Source organism: Phaseolus vulgaris, chromosome 7, assembly GCF_000499845.2.
Source record: "Phaseolus vulgaris cultivar G19833 chromosome 7, P. vulgaris v2.0, whole genome shotgun sequence".
Lineage (NCBI taxonomy): Eukaryota > Viridiplantae > Streptophyta > Magnoliopsida > Fabales > Fabaceae > Phaseolus > Phaseolus vulgaris.
In genome coordinates, this window is record NC_023753.2 from 10,490,022 (window position 1) to 10,505,573 (window position 15,552).

Sequence of the window (15,552 nt, forward strand, 5' to 3'; positions counted from 1 at the left end):
TCTAGATGTATGTTAAATTACACATAAATAAGTGAGAGAAAAAATATGGAGGAGTCAAAGAAAAATAAATGAAAATTAAAAAGTGAAATTGTTTCTTTGAAGTCGAATAGAGTGAAAAAGAAAGTGAGAAAATGTGTTTATTTTTTAAAATGAGAGGAAATTGCATTTGGGGTTTATATCTAATAGTTGTATGAGATTTTAATAAAAAAAATGATTGTGTATGCATAAATAATTGATTATACAGACATCATATATATGATAATGAAGTTCTTCATTTATGTTAGAAATTATCACATAATCAATTTTGCCTCTCTTGATTAGTTATCAACTCAGTTATTTTCTTCTGGGAAATTTAACCATTTATTTCAAATAATTTCAACCAAACTTTTTTCCGCTCATATTTCTTCCTTACCATTATCTTCTTCTCCTTTCATTCTCAAGAAACACATAAGAGAAAAATGTTAAGACGATTATTTTTTAAAAAAATTTCACCAACTAAGTCAATTTAAAATATGAAACATTTTTAAAAAATATCTAATTTATTTTACAAACGATTTACTTGTTTCTTAATTTAAAGGTTAAATAAATATATTTTTTGTCCCTCTATTATAATCAGAAAATGATTTTTTATACTTAATTTAAACTTTAGACCATCAAAATATAATATCTAGATGATTTATGGTTAAAGAACGAAAATTAATTTTATGTTATGGTACACTAATATAAAATATATTTAACTTTTACTTTAATTTAATTCTTTCCAGGCTAAAAGCATTATTATCAAGCAGAAATAGCCAAAAAATTTACCCTTTATTAAAAGAATTATTTTTAAAACTAATAATAAAATCAAGTAACTAAAATCCAAAACAAGCATATGCTTACTCGTTGTACTTTAATTCTCTCTTATTATATTTTGTTGAAAGAGATGCTTTAGAATATTCCCAGTGTCTAATGAGGGCAACTTGACAATTAATGTTTTTGTTCATGGATAAAGTGAGACATCGTATAAAACATCAACTATGCCTTTTAATACTAACTTATAAATTCTATAAGTTATTATGATATGCATCAATATCTTCATCATACATCTAAATCAAACGTAACAATTTTACTGCATAAATAATTAAAAGATGAGCCGAAGCATGTGATCGAGTGCTGTTGTTTGATCCCCAGAAACAACAAACCAGCAAAAAACATTGAACATGTGGTCTTCCTGTGAACAACGTTCCAAACTCTCTCAACCAGTACGTATCGATCTCGACCAGACATAGATGTTCACATCACGACCAAACCAATGTTTAATGATCATCACAATATTGGAATTTTATCATTAAAAGCAACCATGTCATATGCTGTGGTGAGTTATTGGAAGAATCAACTGCTCCAATTCTGCAACAAATGACATTCAAATTAACAAATGTCTTTCCCAATAAATTATCCGTTAATGTTTTGCAATTTATATATAGAAATATGAAGCAAGTTTTACTCAACTTTGATATATTTTGCAAATATCCAATATGTCTTAAATATATTAATTAAATATTGTTGTGTTTCAGTTTTCCAAGATTATGTGCATTATGGTTTTTTTCAGCTTTCGATCAAGATCGTTAGTTGAATATTCTCCAAATGACGTAATTGATATAATTTTTTTTATAAATATCTCATATTACATAACATAGCAGTTATTTTGGTTAATTATTTTGATGTTTTGAATGAATTATTGGGAAACCAACGCCTTCGATTTTCCGCTTCCTCTGAAACAGACGTTAAGGATTATGTACGTGTTGTCCTGAAATAATTAATATGAATGAACGTGTTGGGGGCATTCACATTAATTAACTACATTTAATCTTTGTAAGAACAGATACCACAATGATATATTATAACCTGATAAATTTATATATTATTTTATATTCATTACTTTTTTTCACAATTACAATTTTTTTTAACAATTACATTATTCTCGAAAAAAGGCTATCAAAATATCATTTCCAGTGGATACAAATTTTTCTCTCGTTCCATAGACATCTCAAAAAGTGCAATGTTCGCCTTGTCATTATCTTCATTTATTATGCTATTTTCACATTTCATTTACTTTTTACGTAGTCATCATCAATGATATCATTATTGCATACAATAATTCCAATGACAACATTTATGATGATATATGCTTTTACTTTTTCAGTATTTTATTTATAGTTTTACAGAGGAAGGAATATTTTTTATAAGCAGAGATATTATAGAAGAAAATAGGAGTCCTTAAACATTTTTATAAAAATTAGACATGAGGTTTTTAGAAAAAAAATTATGTACATTCAACCTCTTTAAATTTCCACAAGAAAAATTAACGAGTCCCAATATAATATTCACGTGTCATAGTCTGAGTTGACAATTCTACAAGTGGCAAAATATTATTATTTTAATATTTTGTAGATCTAGGTTGATCTGGTAAAATTGGGAATTCTCTTATAACTTTATAAATTATTATTTTATTATGATATTTTATTTATGTCATTTTAAGATAATATTTTATTTAAAAAGTAGTTGTTAAGTGAATATAAGTGAAATGAAAAGTTTCAAAAGATAATTTTTGTTGAGAGAATTTGGTCATGAAAGAGATTAATTCTTCACTTATTGTGCCTCAGCGTGGTTCTCCATTTTCGGTTTAGGATTTACTCTGAATGAAATGAGTGCAGCAGCAGTAAGGAATATGTGTCGTCCTGACTTGCTCAAAACTGAAAATTTTAGAAATGATGATATTTTTTTTTACTGGTATTGATCGACTGCTAACTCGGTTTCTCTAACCAAGTTAATCGAAATCTACACGGACAGTCAGACTGATTGACATATTTAATCTATTAACGTTTAAATCAAAGTTAGACTGAACTATCATTAAGTATTAGGTAATACAATCGTAAGTGTAATTCATTTCACTATTCAGATCCAATAAGGTAAGCACATTAAAATAATATAAATAGCGCACATTACAAAAAGAAAGATACGTTATTATCACTGTTTCGAGTGTCGAATACCCTTTTTACTGACTTAAGTGTCGGAGTGTCTTCTGCAGATACTTCTCTCATTTAGCATTCACGTGAGATTGAGAGACCGGGAGCCGAAGGAGTAGCGTGAAGGCCAAAATGATTGTAGTGAAGTTTTAGTAACCTGTCCAAAGAAATGAAGAAAACGAAGTCTTTAATAGTTCTCTAGGTCCATCTTCTTAACAGGAACATTTTTTTATTATTTTAGTTGATTAAAAAATATATAAAAAATTTCAAATCTGTAGGATGTTTTTCATTTGAGACAATCTCACGTTGTGGATAATGCTAGTCATACTTCTGAATTATTAGCATATATATATATATATATTTATTTAGTTTGACCAGTCATAAATACTTACAAATCTTTTAAGTTTTTTTATTCCGAAATCATCTATTTATAAGTTTTTTTATTCCGAAATCATCTCCACAGTGTTGTTGATAAGATGTTTGTAATATGCTTCTGAATTTATATGTCGATCACTTATAAATTTCTGGATTTTTTTCAATATAAAATATGTGATGTATAGGAAAAACAACTTTGTATCTTTGCTAATCATAAATTATCATTAAAATTTATTGTTTTTACCATAATTGTTTTAAAATTCACAGTAATAATATTTTTTAGCTAATTAATCATTATTTTAAAATACATAATCAATGGTAATTTTTAATTGACTGTATAACCTTCTTACACCAACAATATATTCATTAAATTACATTTATAATATGTGAATAATATAGTAACAAATTGTATTTATGAGCATTTGAGATATATCAAGCAGAAACATATTACATCGATAAGGATAACAAGATGATGAGTTAGATAAATCTTATTTTGGATAGTGATGGATTCAGTAAAAGAATTAATTAATTGATTTTAATTTAATTCATTTAGTAAGCATTCAATTAAGTTCATCTATTTTTTATGGATATCAATCCATTTAAAAGAAATTAATTATGAAAATTTAATCAAATTAATTTTGATCGTTCCATATTAATAAGGGGGGCCATTAAATTTGAAAAATAATAGATAAATCATTGACATCAATTATTAATAAACAGAATTTTGTTTAATTGTTTGTAAACATATGGTAGGTGGAACAATGTCATGATGTTACATTGAATTTGGACACCATACACACAATACACGTTCACAAGAAATTCCTTCTTTTGGGAACGTGATATGGAGTAATTTCTAGCAAATTCTTTCCTCCATAGGCAAATAAAGTGATTGTTACTCACTTTAGATATTTAGTTTTTTCTCAAAATATTTATCATATTTTAAAATAATATAAGATGTCAAGTTTTAATAATATCATTATATATTGTTGATAAAAAAAATATAACAATTTGAGTGATTATTAGATTTTAAATGCTTTTTCAACTTTTCATTTCACTCGAGAGTTGAAGATCTCCTTAATTAGTGTTCACTTGTGGTGTTGGAATGTAGTGCCTCATTTTATTAAAAGAAAAAAAAATTGTCATTTTGATAGCATGAATTTGGTCATCATCATGGTCTTCAGTTAATGCTCAATGAGTTGTGTATTTTTTTTTAATTAAAATGTAGTATAATTTTTTGAACCAAATCACAATGGTTGATAAAACGAATTAAGCCAATAGTTTAAATTTTAATTTTAGATTTAAAATGTATTCAAAATGACAAATCTTATATTTGGATTGTGCAGATAATTGGAGTATATGACTATAATTATTAATTGAATTGAGTTTCTATTTTGAAATCATTAGAAGTGTACATATTATACTGGGTTTAAAAAAATTATTTTTTAGATCTAGACATGATAGTAACAACAAATATGAAATAAGAAAGCGAAGACAAAAGTTAAAGGTAGGCACATGAACTATGGTAGGCTAAGCTTGAAAGTGTTCAATGATAGATCTAGCCAGATACAAACTACAATAATTGCCCTAAAAATTAAATACTTGAACAAACCAAAAATCGATAAAAAAATCGAAAACTAACTATTTTTTTTAATTTGATTAGGTTACAGATCTTGTAATGAAAACTAAACCAATTTAAATTGAATAAAAAAATACTTTTAATATAAAATAATTATTAAATAAAAATTAATTTTAAAAATAAAATAATAATTAATTATTATATTGATTAAATTGAATACTATTTTAAGTTTTTAAAAAATATTGACATTTAAAATAATTTTTATTATTAATAAAATTTTTAAATTAATTTTAAAATTAATGTCTAATTAGATATAAAGGTTTTAGTTACTGTTTTAAAGTTGTAGTTAAATTTGATAGTTTCTTAAATATCAATTTAGAAACTATTTATTAATAATAGAAATTAATTTAAATATTAATAATTTTTTTAATTCTTAAAATAATATTTAATTTAATTAATATAATAATTAAATATTTTTTTATAAAATTAGTTTTTATTTAATAATGTTTTTGTAGGATTTATTATGCATTCAAAATTATTTAATTATTCATTAGTTAATGTGCATGTATTTAAAGAACTTTTCTTAATTAAGACTGAAGTCATCGATTCCAACAAAAAACTTAAATTAAATTAATCAGTTAAAGATTTCTAATAATCAATCAGAATTTGATTAATATGTGTTAGACTCACATAATCTTAACAATTACAAATAATGCATAATTGATTATTTACATATTAATAAGAGAAAAAATCATTCGTCTTCTTTAGATACTTTTTTATTATTATTTTCTATTGATGATAAATTGTTAATACGATATTAGAGTTATTTATGAAAATTCATCCAACCACAACATTTATAGAACAAAGAGGTTGAAGATCTAAAGTGTTGACCAAGAGCCTACAAGAATATTGACCCTGATTGAGCGTCCACTCATCCTTGTTGATCTAAGAACATCTTTGAAGAGGTTAACTCTATGACAATAAAATGTATAAAGCAGTTGATGGAATACATCTAAGTCAGGAAACAATCATTAAAGTCATGACTAGAAAAATACAAGAAGATTAAGTCTCAACTGATCTCAGTAGGCCCAAACTTTTATCATCATGAGTCAGACTTTAGTTTGTAAACATTGTATAGTATAGAACAAATTGTCTGGCCTCTATATTGGGCCAAACAATGTAAAATAATTGAGCCATGTATTTGGGCCAAGTAGTTTAGGGTTTTAGAATTATATTTGGGACTTGAGTAGGTTAGGTTTAGAGAAGAATTTCTTGCTAGATAGGGTTTCAATTGGACTTCCAAAGACCCAAGAGAAACCCTAGGCCATTCTAGGGTTAAGAAGAGACACATGTCTCCCTTGTTTTAGGCATGTTCACAAATGTAGAAAGCATGAAGGGACAAGTAGCATTTGATCCACTCTATGCGCCACTTGTCCATTCATGAGAGGAAACCATAGCTTTTGAATTCAAAATCTCCTTCAAATATGACACCTGTTGTGGATCAAGTGTCACTTCTCCACTTATGCTTTTGACATTTAAGCACATGCCTAAAGTAAGGGAAGCATGCATCTACTCTTAACCTTGACCAACCTAGGGTTTCTCGTGGGCCTTTGGAAGCCCTATTAAAATCCGAACTAGACTCAAAAAGCCCTAATTTAACCATAATATACTCAAGATCCAAATACATACCCAAAATCCTATCTACTTGGCCCAAATAAAAGGCTCAATTATATTACACTACATGGCCCAATACCAGGGCCACAAAACCTATTATATTATATACAATATTTACAAACTAAAGCCTAATCCATGATGATAAAAGCTTAGGTCTACTGATGGTTGAGATCCAATCTTCATATATTCTTATGGTCATGGCTCTAATGGTTGTTCCCTAGATTAGATATCTTCCATTAGTTGCCCTATACTTTTTGTTATCTTAAAATTGACCCTTTCAAATATGTTCTTAGATGCAACAAGGATGGATGCATGCCCAATTTGTTTGTTAACTCCTAATCAGGGCTCTAGGTCTTTGACCTTTTTATTCAGTATATGTTGTGGTTGGATGAGTTTTTGCCAGCTATGGTAGAGAGCTTTGATTCATGCATCATGTTAGGAATCCAAGTGTGAGTCCAAGTCCTACATTGAGTAGAAGTGAAAAAGTTGAACAAAATATAAGGAAAAAGCCCACAAACCCATTGCCTTAAGGTTTTGGGTTGGAGGTGGTGTCAATCCCTGATGAGCATATATTTATTCACACTCAATAGATTTATTCATAGATTATTGGACTATAATAATAAATAAATCCATTGTTTTAATTCAGATTTATATAATTGGGATTATTTAGGCCTTAACTATTTTTATTGTGTTAATTTTGTGTTTTTTATATTAGTTTGAAGGAAGTGTCTACCTTTACAGATGGGCTAAATATGCAAAAGTTCAAGTTTCTTCTTTGAATCAAAATAGAAAACAAAATCCGAGGAGAAGAAGAAAAAAAAAATCTACAATATCTCAGAAACAGAATTGGAAGCAAATATTCTGCAAAATACAAGAATTCTGAAAAGTAGGAAACTCAGAAATTGTTAACAAAATCTAAACCATAATATTTTCCAAAGATCCTTGGAGCATAAAAACCTATAAAAATATAAAAGCTTCAAGGAGAAAGGGAAAAACTTCATAGGGTTTTCTTAGTTTCTTTTCTTCTTTGTAATTCTTTTGTTTTGCTTCTGCATGGAAGGCTAAACCTTTTTGGTTGATTCCTTTGTAATTCTCTATTGAGTTATGAGGTTTTGATCAATAAAAGTTTTGTTTTCTAATTCTCTATAACAGTTGTTTTAATATTCTAATCTCCTGAAAAACAAGTTTTTGTGAGAGGTTGTACTTGAACGCATGATTGAGTGTTTTCCTTAGTTAGTTCACATTGTTCTAATTAATTTCTTGGGTGCATGATTCAAGAGAGAAAAGATAAGCATTTTCATGGAGTATACGCATGGAACAAAGTAGGTGTGGGTACTTATTAAAGTAGTAGACGCATGCTTTACTGGTGAGTTTCAAGTTGAATCAAATTGACACATGTTGAATCTAGTTTAATTATGTTTGAGGATTGAGAAAGAAATAATCTTTTAAGAACTTGTGAGGAATTCATTGGTGGAAGAACTTGGTGATCAACCACTTTTTATTTGTTGTTTTAATCTCTTTATTGCTATTGCTAACTTTTCTTACTTGTAGATAAATTCTAAACACTGATTTACTGATTTTATTATTGTTGGGAGACGAATTAGGGTCATCTGACCATAATTATACTATCATCTCTCTAGCATTAGACAGGCCTATGTTGGAATCATTTTAATTTGATAGTAAAACGAAAACTATCAATCCCATACGTGGGTTTGACTCAGGTCTCATTGTTGTGGAATCTCCCTAGTAAATCTGATGGAGGAAGAGTTGCTTCATGGAATTCCAAGTTGAATTGATGGAAGGAGGCTTGGAGGATTTGCAACGAAATATTTCAAATGAAAGAAGCATGAATTTCAATTGGGGGAAGTGCAAGAGTTGCATGTAAAGCTTGAAGAAGAATAAGCTTCTTCAAAGGTTTCTCTAGCTCTAGGTTCTTGGAACTCTAGAAAAGAGAGAGTGAGGCAAGAAAGTAAGAATTCTGAATATGCAGAGTTTCTTTACTCATTTATCAAGTCTGAAAATACAATGAGAAGGCAACCCTATTTATAGGAATTTAAAAGGGAAGATAGCGTGGAAGTGAAGCTACGTTAACCCTAGCTTGCATGACAAGTTAGGGTTAGGATCAACATTGACGCCCATGCTTCTTAGAAACCCTAGCTTGCTTCCCAAGTTAAGGTTTCTAGAAGCCTCTCCTTCTTCCTTTTGATGAGCTTTAAACATGCCTAAAAAATAAAGGAAAACTATGGCTTAGAATACAAAGCCAGAGAAAGGAAACCTACTTTACTTTGTATAGTTTTACAAGGCCAAAATGTAGAATTTATGGATTTCTAATCTATTTTCATCTATGATCTTAGCCTGAGTTGTGGTGGTTGCCTTTAGGTGGATGGTCCTCCATCAAAATCTCTCCTTGAAAGACCCAATAATGGTTTTAAATTCGATGATTCGTCTTGGTGACCGACTCAGACAAGTACAATATGATCCTTTTATCAAAAGTCTTCTTGATGTTGTTAGGAATCCAAATATGAGTCTAAGTTCCACACTGAGTAGAAGTAACAAAGTTGAGAAATATATAAGGAAGAAGATCTACAAGCCCATTGTTTTTAAGGTTTTGTGTTGGGGTGATATCAATCCCATATTTTGATTGAGGTGTCATTATTGTGGAATTTCCTTGGTGAATTTTCCCTTTAAAGACCCAACACTTTTGAAATTATTTTTCCTGACATTAGTCACTCAAAAATCGAGAACTTTTAAGGTGTGATATTTTGTAAGGAAGATTCAACACATTCCAAGCAAGGATTAACTCAAGCAATATAAAAAAAATTATGATTCATCTTTAACAATCGCAAGTTGATTCCTCTCATCATACTTTCAATCATGTCAGCACCTCATATGATAATCACTAATAATGTGAATTCAGGGAAAAGTCAAAACCTTTAGATATTAGCCACATGGGCTACTTATCACATTTACTTTGATAAAGATTATTTATCCTTTCACTCACAAATACTCCTGAAATTTTAGTGTGTCTCATAACGGTAACAACAAGAATAACCATAAATCTTAACCAAAAAACCAGTCACTAAAAAATTATTTTTATTATTATTAATAATTTAAAAATATTATTTATAAATGTATCATTCTTATAATTTATTTCTACAATTATATTTTTACTATATAATTATTAAAGCTATTAAAGTTAAAATTAACATTTAGTTGCTTGAAGTATTTGAACCCAAGTCCACTAAGTACAAGAGCCTGTAACCAGAAGACCAAAGGCATTTAGTGATCAATGTTATTGTAATAATTATTAATTTTATTAATATTAACATTATTCAATAATGTTATTATGAACATGAAAATTGGAAGAGGGAAATATACATAAAATGTTGAGGGAAAAAAATTTAGTAGTCATTGATTTTCTGTGACCAATTTAGTGACTGATTTTGTTACTGATTTTCTTTGATCAATTTTATGATTGATTTGGTGATCGATTTTGTGACCAATATTGTGACCGTTTTTCTGTGGCTAAACATGTAATCACTATGTCGATTATTAAATTATAAAAATAAATTTTGATAACTAATAGTGACCACATTTTTTCGATCAATGATTTGATCATTAATAATGATGACATTTTTCGGTCACAAATATCGGTTATTATTTAACAATTTCCTAATAGTGTACTTGTCAATCTTGCTAAAACCATTAAAATATTTGAGTTTCTTGAATTGAATAATGTGTTATACATTCCTTCCTTCTATGTCAATTTTATTCTATCTCAAGATTGTAAAACATAATGGGTTGTGTTACTTTTTTCACTCTTCAAACTGTTTTATTTTCAAGAAAATTCACAGAGACTGATTGGTACAACTGAGAGGGTGAACTTATATTATTTTAAGACTTTAAGTATATCTTGTTTCCCGACAACGACACCAAATTTGATAACTGTCGTTTTGCTGTCAAATTAATATGATTCTAGCGTAGACTTGTCCAACACTAGAGAGATGATAGTATAATTGTGGTCAAATGACACCAAGTCGTCTCCCAACGAATCCAATAGTGATTCAATTAACCAAATTCAAAATCTATCTACAAGCAATGAAAAGTTAGTAATAACAATAATAATAAAAAGGGGTTAAGATAGTTATGCAGAAAATATAAAAGAGATTGAAATAGAAAATAAAAAACGGTTGATCCCAAGTTCTTCTACCATTGAATTCTTCATAGGTTCTCTAAATATTAATCATTTCTCAATCCTCCAATACAGTTAAACCAGATTGAACATGCGTCGATCTGATTCAACTGAAACTCACCAGTAAAACATGCGTCTACTAGTTTAATCAATACCCACTTTGTTCCATGCGTATACTCCATGAGAATGCTTATATCCTCTCTCTTGAATCATGCGCCCAAGAAATTAATTAGAACAATGCGAACTAACTAAGAAACCAAAGTTTAAGATAAGGAAGACTCTCAATCATGCGTTCAAGTACAACCTCTCACAAAAACTAGTTTTCCAGAAGATTAGACAATAAAAACAACTGTTATAAAGAATTGAAAAATGAAACTTTTATTGAACAAAACCTCATAACTCAATAGGGAATTACAAAAGAATCAACCAAAAAGGTTTAGCCTTCCATGCGAAGGCAAAACAAAATAGTTATAAAGAATAAAAGAAACTAAGAAAGCGCTATGAAGCTCCATTTTCTCCTTGATGCTTGTGTCCTTTTATAGGCTTTTCTGCTCCAAGGATCTTGGGAAAATATTGCAGTTTAGATTTTGTAAACAGTTTCCACTTTCCATAATTCTTTTTATTTTGCAGAAGATTTGCTTCCAATTCTGTTTCTGGGATCTTGTAGCTTTTATTTTCTCTTTCTTCTCCTCATAATTTGTTTTCTGTTTTGATTCAAACAAGCAACTTGGACTTTTGCATATTTGGCCCATTCACAATGGTAGATGCTTCCTCCAGATAATTTACTCTAAAAACACAAAATTAACAATAATAATAGTTAGGGCCCAAATAAACCCAATTATAAGAATATTAATTAAAAAAATGAATTTATTTATTATTATAGTCAAATAATCTATGAATAAGGCTAGTGAGTGTGAATAAATATATGCTCATCAAATACCCCACACTTATCCTTTTGCACTCCCGGGCAAAACATTCTTAGGTTTAAAAAGAAAAGAAAAACAGTGCAAATAAAAAATAGCAAATTCTAAGAATGCATAATGAAAACATGATATAATTTCAATACATCAAGGAATAGAGAAATGTGAATGGAAATTCCTATATTTTTAATATACAAGCAGGTAATTTGAAATCGAAGGTTGAATCAAAATTGACAAAACTTCACTGGACACTCTCCAACTCTCAAGTGTTTAGGGTTTGTATTTACACTCAGCACCCATGCAGACAAACACTACCATATGCTTAGCAAGAATCTAATATTCACAACAACCGAAAAAACATGCAATCAAAGATCAAGTGGACTTCATAAGGGATGTAATGAGGCTAAGGTAAAGGTAGGTAAAAGGGGGAAATTAGGCTTAAAAACCATAGAAAAACAAAGGAGCAATAGAGGATAGGTCTGAAAACAAGTGTAAGTATTATGACAATTCAACTCCTCTTTTTATTTCAAGATATCATTTTTTTTCATATAATAGACAGTCAATCCAATGTATTAGAGGATCCACTCTTATTTTCTTTATTTTTGCTTTGCCTTTTCTTTTTCTTGTTGTATTCCTTTTTTTTTTCTATCCCTTTACTTTTTTTTCTTCTTTTAAAACCGAAGAGGTAAACTATGAAAATGAGATACACCCCCACAGCTAATATGGCTAGTGCATTAATTTAAATAAAGAATGCCTCTATCATATCAGTTCATGCACGTAAATCACAGTTGTAAAAAAAAGAATCAAGCTAAGTTCTAGATTATAAGCAAACATGAGTGGAAATAAAAGAAAAACAAAAAACACAAAAACAAATCAACAAAATATAAATCCTAAACTATCATTCTCCTCCCCCACACTTAAATCACACATTTCCCTCAATGTAAAATCAATAAATAAATGTGTACGATAAAACTGCGAGAAGAAGTACTCCCTCATTCAGCTTGAGGGAAGTGGCAGTTGCAACTTTTTCAACCATCCTCTCTACAATACAAACTAAGACTCTTCATCCATAGTGGTGTAGAAACACTATCAGTTGGAGCATCTAACCAAAGCATGCAGTACCTTGGTAAACTATGTAACAAAAATATTATGATGAAGAAGCCTTGAAATAGTGGATGAAACTGGGGTAGGTCTGGAGGGTGTGTGAAATGGTACAGTTTCTTTCATGAATGGATGATGGTACTTTTTAGAGTATAGATGGAAGAAAAAAATTTATTCATCATAGACGATCTGATATGGTTAACTGTTTGGGGATCGTCTAAGGGTGGTGGTCTAAGGCTTGACAGTCTAGCTAGGGTATACGGTCTAGTTGGGGTGGGAGATGGAATGAAATGTAAGTTAAGAGGTGGTGGTGGTGGCTGGTAGATGGTGCTTCAAATGTTCCAACTATGATAAAAGGTGTAGCCAGTGGAGATGATGGAATGAGTGATATGGGTTTCACCTTAATTAGTGGAAGTTGCACTATTTGAAGTTTCAAGGATGGAAGAATAATATCATCTTCTTCTCCACTAGCAGCATCTACTTGAAATATGGGTAATGTCTGTTCTTCCTCTTCTTGTATTACCTCCAAAACCATGTCAGAGTCATCTGCTAGTGCACAATCTTTTTCAGTAGATTCAGCAAGTATAGCAACATCAACAACTTCTCTATCAAGACCTACATCACAAGAGTCAGTGCATTCTAAGAAATCATCTATCTCATTATCTGTACATTTAATTGGATTGGAGAAGTTAAAATCTCTTGGAAACTCAAACACATTTTCATCCTCAGTGTTTATGTGATGCACTAAATGATCTTCACATGTCACAATTTAATCCCTCATGATTTAGCAATGATTTCTCCTCCATCAGTAGAGGTTGGACAGTAGCATTCAATGGTGTAGCAATCTTAGGTTCAGCAAGCTCAGTGGATTAACTTTAAAAAGAGTTGATATGCCCCACTTCTTTTCGAGAGTGTCTATGGCAGAGGTAGGTGCTTCAAGGTTAGACATTCCATCAGTGCCTGAATCAAGAGTTATATCTAGATCATGAGGTGATTTCATCTCTTGAACATAATCTGCAATCTCTCCAATCATTTGATCAGTTTTCTCTCTTCTTGCTACAACATCAGCCTCCTTTTGCATTAGAATTTTTTAGCCTCCCATTCTCGATCATATTTCATGTTCATCTCCTTCATCTGCCTCACCAACTCCTCTAAAGTTGGTTCTTCCTTTTGAATTGCAATTTTGTTAGCCGCCCATTCTTGATCATATTTCATGTTGATCTCCTTCATTTGCCTTGGTTCTTCCTTTTGAATATCAATTTTTTCAGTCGTCCATTCTTGAAATTTTGTGTTAATGTCCGTCATTTTCCTCATCAACTCCTCTAAAGTTGGTTCTTCAAGATTACGAGGAGTATTATCAGTTTGCACAAATGGTTGAAAAGATGTTTGACTTTCATCAAAATAGTTTTGCTGATAATATGGTTGTTGTTGAGGTTGCTCATAAGACTATTGATAATATGGATTATAATGTTGAGGCTGTTGAAAGTGAGACTCACATTGTTGCAAAGGCTGTTCATATTGCTGATAATATGAATTATAATGTTGAGGTGGCTGAAAGTAGGGTTCACATTGCTGCAAAGGCTGCTCACATTGTTGATAATATGAATTATAATGTTAAGGCTGTTGAAAGTAGGGTTCACATTGCGGTAAAAGTTGTTTATAAAACTGTGAAAATTGCTTCAAATATGGCTCACAATGAATATCATAATTGTAAATTTGTTCAGCTAATTTCCGTTCCATTTTAGAATTGAAAACAGGGGAGATATGTAATGGACACCAACACCTATTAGACGCCTCAGAGCAAACTTTTCTTTTAAATTGAAAAGCAAACCAAGTAAACTCCTAGGAAAGAGAGGTGAGTAACAAGTGGACAAACTTAGAAACCAAGTCTTTCCTAGCCAGAGTCTTCCCTGAATTGCTTTCAATATTAAAAAATCAAAGAGTAGCAATTGAAGTGTCTACCCTAAATGCAAGATCTATAAAATAAAACTAATGCAAATGCTACACTTAATGCTTAAAAAGATAGTTAGAAAAAAAATTATGTAAAAATAAATAAAATATAGAAAATAAAAACAGTAAACAAAAACAAAAATAGAAATAAATAAAGATGACAAAACAAAATAAAATAAATAACTAAAAATAGAAAATATATAAAATAAAGGCAAAATAAGATAAAGATAAAAGATATAAAGGAATAAAAAAAAACAAATCAAAACAAAAAAAATAAAGATAAAAGATATATGAGATAAAATAAAATAAAAACAAATCAAAACAAAAAAAAGATAAAAGATATAAAGAAAGAAAATAAAAATAAATCAAAATAAAATAAAGATAAGAGATATCCTAAATATTAGATTTTTTTTTTCGTTTTTTTATTGCTATACTAAATAAATAAAAACTAATAGGAAGAAAACACAAGTTAAATATGCAGAAAAAAAATTAGGAAAAAAAAAATTATGCAAATAAAAAAGAAAAATCTGATAACCAAAATCAAATTGGAATCCCCGGCAAGAACGCCAAATTTGATAGCTGTCGTTTTGCTGTCAAATTAATATAATTCTAGCGTAGACTTGTTCAACACTAGAGAGATGATATTATAATTGTGGTAAAATGACCCCAAGTCGTCTCCCAACGAATCCAATAGTGATTCAGTTAACCAAATTCACAATCTATCTACAAGCAATGAAAAGTTAGTAATAACAATAA